This window comes from Dromiciops gliroides, chromosome 1 (assembly GCF_019393635.1).
Source record: "Dromiciops gliroides isolate mDroGli1 chromosome 1, mDroGli1.pri, whole genome shotgun sequence".
In the NCBI taxonomy this organism is placed as follows: domain Eukaryota; kingdom Metazoa; phylum Chordata; class Mammalia; order Microbiotheria; family Microbiotheriidae; genus Dromiciops; species Dromiciops gliroides.
This window is the reverse complement of record NC_057861.1, coordinates 201107287-201113789: the sequence shown is the minus strand read 5'-3', so window position 1 is coordinate 201113789 and position 6503 is coordinate 201107287. Positions and strand designations below refer to the sequence as shown.

At 38.9% G+C, this 6503-nt stretch overlaps 1 pseudogene; it reads right to left on the bottom strand.

The window, feature by feature from the left end:
- Positions 1 to 1541: 1541 nt before the first annotated feature.
- Positions 1542 to 5833, bottom strand: LOC122747008 (annotated as a pseudogene).
- Between the last annotated feature and the right edge of the window lie 670 nt (positions 5834 to 6503).

The following is a 6503-nucleotide window of genomic DNA, read 5'->3' as shown; positions in this document are numbered from 1 at the left end:
GATCTCCGGGTTTCCATCATCAGCTACCTACATCTCCACCTGGACATCCTGTTGTCACTCCAAACTAAACATATGAAAAACATAAATCATTATCTTCCTTTCTAAAGTCATCCTTCTTCTAAACTTCCCTGTTTCCGATTGCAGTATAACAATTGTTCCTATATCCCAGGTCATCCTTAAATCTTTTCTCTTCCTAATTTCCCTTATGCATTGTTTCATTTTAGAAGTTATGCCTCTACCACATCTCTCCACATTTGGCCCCTTTTCTCTAATCTCATGGCCAGTCTCAGACCACAATTTGAGCTCTCATCACCTCTCACCTGAACTATCATCTTCTAATTGGACCCCTTGTTTCTAGGTCTCTACCCTTTCTGAAACATCATCATACAACTTCCGAAATAATTTTCCTAAAGACTCAGTTCTCACCATGTTGTTCCCATACTGAGAAATCTTCATTAGTGTTCTATTCCCTCTAAGAAAAAAATGCAAAATCATCAGCTTGCCATTTAAAATCTTTCACAATCTAAGTCCAGATTACTTTTCTAGCCCTCATTTCTCATTTACCTTTATACACTGTCTATAGTAGATGTAATTCTGGTATATGGGGTATTTCAAGAGGACTAGTATTTCTGGTGTTACAGTTTGCCAAACCCTTTTCAGAGTCATTTATCCAGCTTTGGTGTTTACCTGGCATTCAACTCTTACCTGTGACTCCAAGACGCTATAGCGTGTGCAGCAGCCAGACCCTGCTAAGCCATCTTGGCAGACTGGCTAACCCAGGTTGAAGATAACTGATGGGTCCCAAGCCCTTTGGTAAGTTAAAGAACTGGCTACCCCAAGCATTTGAAAACTTTTCCCGGAAGAATAGGTAGATGAGAATAAGTTTTTCCAATGGCCATGAAGGCAGCTGACTGGACTTCAATGACTCTGGAAGAGAGAGTGAGGCTGATGACTTTGTGCAACTCTGCTTCACTTAAATCCAATTCGTTTATGAGTCAGGACATCACCCTGTGATGTCAATATCATTGGTCCTCTTAAAAAACTGAGAAACAACCCTACTTGTAGCCCAAACTAGATTACTTGTTATGACCAAAAGTTGACATCTCATCTACTATCTCTTTGACTTTGATTAGGCTCTCCCCAAAATGGAAAAAAACTCCCTTTTCACCATCTACTCTTATTTTTTTCTGTCCAGTGAGTTACTGAATACTTTTATTCTGCACATAGAAGCCACTAAGGATCTGGCCTGTGGTCTCATCAGGGCTACATCACAAGTATAAGGCTCCACACATCAACACAGGGGGTGGGGGTGGGAACAGATCATTGGAGACAGTCACAAGATGATAGGGTATTTCCAACAGAGACAGTTCTAATGAAGCAGTGAGAACATCATAGAAAGGTGGAGGGGAGAGAGTTTTACAGCAAAGGACCCTGCCCCCAAACAAAACTGTTCTAATACTCGAAGCTTCCCATTCTTAGGACAGTAGCGGACTTCTATGGAGGAGACTTATGCCTGCAGGCTCTGAGGATTTCTGGCCAGTTTACTTGGCCTGGGAGTTTCTGAAGTTCCTTCCAGCAAATTTAGCTTTGCTGCCCAGCTCTTCCTCAATTCTGAGAAGCTGGTTATACTTGGCCAGATGCTCAGATCAGCATGGGGCACCAGTCTTGATCTGCTCAGTGCAGAGACTCACCACCAGGTCTGCAATGAAGGCATCTTCAGTCTCCCCAGAACAATGAGAAACCATTACTCCCTACCCATTGGACTTGGCCAGTTTGCACGCCTTGAGAGATTCAGTCATGGAGCCAATCTGGTTCACTTTGAGTAGGAGGCAGTTGCAGGCTTTCTCAGTCACAGCCTTTTCAATGTGCTTGGGATTGGTCACAGTAAGATCATCCCCTACCTCCTGAATGCCAGCAAGAGCAATGAAATTCTTCCTGATCAAAGGGATCTTCAATAGATACCACTGGATAGTCCTTGATGAAGCTCTTATAGAGGTCACCAAGCTCAGAAGGGGAGGTGTATCTGCTGGCATCAACAGGTGACTAGAAGTACAAGTCATATTTCCCAGATTGGAAGAATTCTGAGGCAGCCACATCCATGTCAATTACAACCATATCAGTATAGCTGGCCTAACCAATAGCATTCTTTAGCAGCTCCAGAGCTTCCTTATTCTCCAGGATGTTAAGAGCAAAACCATCCTCATCCCCTACATTGATGGCATCCTGTCTATATTTCTGCTTAATGACACTCTTCAGGCTGTGGTAGACCTGAACTCCAATGTGCATGGCCTCCTTGAGGTTTGCTGCACCAACATGGAAGATCATGAACTCATGCACGGCGAGCTTGTTACCAGCATGGGAGACCCCACTGATCATGTTGAAGGCTGGAACTGCCAGGACAACTTCATCATTGCTTGCAAGGCCAACAATATTCCAGAAGCGGGAGACACCTTTCTCAGCAGCTCCAGCCTTACAAACAGGCAGAATCACTCCTAAAATGGCATTTGTACTAAATTTAGATTTATTCTTGGTGCCGTCCCTCTCAATCATCAAGTTGTCAATCTTCTCCTGCTCCACGATAGTCAATTTCTTGCTAACCAGGGTTGGGGCAATAGCTTTTATTTATGTGCTCAACCATTTGTGAGACACCTTTCCCCATGTATTGGTTCTTACCATTGTCTCAGAGCTCTAAGGCTTTATGGATGCCAGTAGAAGCACCACTGGGCACAGCATCTTGGAAGAGACCTTTTGGAATGTAGAGATCAACTTCAACAGTGGGGTTTCCACAAGAGTTAAAGATCTCTCTTGCTTTTATCTTGAGAATAGATATGTTGAGTTTCTGGATGGGGTTTCATCCGCAGGGTTCAGAGAACAGAGAACAGAGGCCAAGAGGCACCATCTACTCTTACAATCTTTAATTAGCTTCCCTCAAGGATTGGCACATACTACCGCCTATAAGAAGCTTTTTTTTTTTCTGATTCCCTCTAATTGTTAGGGTTTTCCTTGTCCTCAAATTGCATTCTATTTATTTGCCTAATGTTATATTTTTATATTTGTCTCTCCTCCCAAGTAGAATGTAAGTTCCTTGAGGGCAGAGTCTATTTTTTAAAATTTTGTCTTTCTAGCCACATTGTCTTTGCTTTAAGTCTCATTGAATATTTTTTGATTGAATGGAAGTGACTTTTTATTTTATTACCATGTATGTACTTTAGAAATTATCACATAATTTATTGAACATTTGAGAATATGTTCAAAACTGGCACATTTACCACTACTAGAAGAATATGTGATAACAAAGAACAGGGAATAGAATAACAAAACAGAAAGGATGATTCTTAAGAAAAGTTTATTCACATATCTGGAACATCAAGTCACCTTTATCCCTAAATACCCCAAACCTTCCTCTCCCGATGACTACCTGAGCCTGAATTTCTGAATGCTGTTTCAGAATCTTCTTGTCACTCTTTGGTTTCCATGTCAGACTCAGCCAACACACACACACACACACACACACACACACACACACACACACAAATTCTTTCCCTTTCTGATTCTTCCCTCTTTGCTATTCATCATCAAACTGATAAATCATAGCATGCAAAATACAACAGCTTTGACAGGCACAGGGTTAAAGTAATAGTTTCAATCTAACATATTCAGAGATTCCTATTTGAACATTAATCTTTCATGAGAGCTTCAGAAAAATGACAAATTAATTGGAAATTTAACCAGTTCTGGTACAATTCTTTGTCATAGAAAATAAACTGTGACCTTTATGCCACTCATAAAGCCATTTCTACCAATTGGGATGGGAAGGGAGCTAGTCAGCAGTATTAATCAATTTTTATTTTAGCTTTGTGCTAAACAGTGTACAGGTTTGACCAATTAAAATTTTAAAAAAGAAACAGTAAACAAGAATCAGACAGATTCTGTCTGATACAGAACAAATCAAGTAATGTGTGGCCACTATCAATAAAAGATTTTTATAGGATTATCATATGTGGAAAATGTTTTTTCTTTTTAAAAGAATATATTTGTACTTATAGAATTTATATCTGTAGAATTTTATTTGGAGGAATACATCTAGCTCATAAAAAGGAATGTTCATAAAGGGGTGTTCCTTGGTTCCAATAATACTGGATTTCTATTCAGAGGTCCCACATTAAAATCCCTGCTCTGCCACTTACATTTATGTGACCTCAGGCACTCCAGTTATCCTTATTGGACATAGTTTCTCATCTCTGATATTATAGTTTTATAGTAGAATGATCTCTAAGATTTAACCCCTTAACAAATAGCTTTAAACATATGATCCTATGACAGAACTCCCTACAGACTTATCACAAATGCAAAAGACTGTCTCTACTTTTAGAGTTCTTGTAGTATTCTATTGTTACCTCTCATAAAAATCATCTAGCTTCCTCATGTATTACATTTCTCACATAATGAGGCTCAATGAACAACAAACTTAAAAATCAAATGCTTTGTTCAGACAAAAAATTTAATTTTTTGTTTGTTTTTTGAGAGTGCTGACTACTTAGAACAGCCTAATAAGTTCAAGATTAAATAAACCAATTTTTAATGATGCCTTCTACATATGAGAATGGTTGAATCAGTGATCTCAATCACTTTGGACTCTAAGGAATCTGTCCTATGAGTAGCTTAGGTATAAGATGCAAGATATAGCTATGTGAAATCCAAAAATGGCTATGTAAATTCTCTTCTAAGTGTAAGAAAATTCTGAAATTAGGCATTCAGAAAGGTGGGAAATGTATTAGACATCATAAGGGATAAATGGACAGCCATTCTCTTTACTAAAAGAGTTGGAACTGCATGACATACAAGCAGCCTTAATCCCAGCACAAATAGGTAATGCATTTAGCAGTGGAGTCCAGAGATTTTATTTGATTTTTTAAAAACATGTTAATTTTTAAAACAATTGTGCAGCCTTAGTGTAGCTGAATCCTTAGAGTATGCTTTTAAAAACAAAAGTGAGGGGGCAGCTAGATGGCGCAGTGGTTAAAGCACCGGCCCTGGATTCAGGAGTCCCTGAGTTCAGATCCGGCCTCAGACACTTGACACTTACTATCTGTGTGACCCTGGGCAAGTCACTTAACCCCCATTGCCTGAAAAAAAAAAAAGTGAGGTTAATGATGCCTGAAATGAACCTGTTTGGATCAAAGAATGGAAGCCCTAGAAGGGCTCTTAGAGACTGTCTGGTTCAATCCTCTTCTTTGACAAATGTAGAAAATGATGTTCAAAGAGTTTAGGTCTTGCACAAAATTAACTTGTTAATGACAAAGCCAAGACTAAAACTTTGGTTTGTTGACTTCTAGTCTATTTCTCTCTCCACCAAAATATCCTGTCTCTCCTAAATAGCTTTAATTGCCCAACAGGAAACTGATTCTACTATTATTTTTTTTCCTTAACTTTCAAGGAGGTCTTATTAGTAAGCTGCTCACTTTCTCAGGTATAGACTTTTCCATGGTACATAAGAAAAAACTCTCATAAAATCCACCTGCCACTGGCTTTTATTTTCTAGCTGGTTTGGGTAACAGTGAGCAAAGGTAAGGACAACTACCCTGGAAGACATGAGAAGAGCCTCAATGGGGCATATTTACACAGCTTCCTAGTCCTCCTCACTGACAGCTTTGAAGACTACTGATCATATGGTGGGTGGTGCTTAATATGACTGTTTCTTTTCCTCCTGTTACTCCGTGAGAGTTTCTCTTAACTGGTTTGTTACTGTACTGTAACAGATGTAGTCAGTAGTTCTAAGTCTCATGATGTCAGATGGCAGTAATGAGCATAAATACATAGAAAGTTTGTCCATCTCTAGTCTTCTTTACCCATATTAATAATTTCTATCCAAGTTTTCAGGTTCACAGACATAGGTGGAGAGGGAAAGAGGGAGAGAGGGGGATAGAGAGAGAAAGAGAGAGACAGAGAGAGAAACAAAGAGAGAAAGCATGTGCTAAGCACTGAGGACATAAATATAAGCAATCAAGTTAGTTTCTGCCTTCAAGAGCCTATATTCTGTTTTATTTTTTTACTATTCAAAGCTGTTTTTTTGTATTAATGCAGATTGGAAAAGTCCATTTCAACTCAGTTAAGCAAAGAGTTATAGGTAAAGCCTTATGCTAGGCCCTGGGAATATAAAGCCAAATACCAAACAATCCTTGCCTTCGAGGAGCTTACTTTCTTTAGTGGTACATAGAACATTTTTTTAAAAGTAATAAACATTTTTATTTATAGTTTTGAGTTCTGATTTTTATCCCTCCTTCCCTCCCTCCCCTCCCCTCTCCCTGAAGTGTTAAGCAATCAGATGTAGGTTATACATGTATGATTATGGAAAACATTACCATATTAGTCACTTTGTATAAGAAAACTTGAATAAAAGAAAAAAGTGAAAGAAAGTGAAAAATTGCATGCTTCAGTCTGTGTTCCATTAATATTGGTTCTTTCTTTAGAGGTGGATAGTATGTTTCATCAATAGTGCTTTG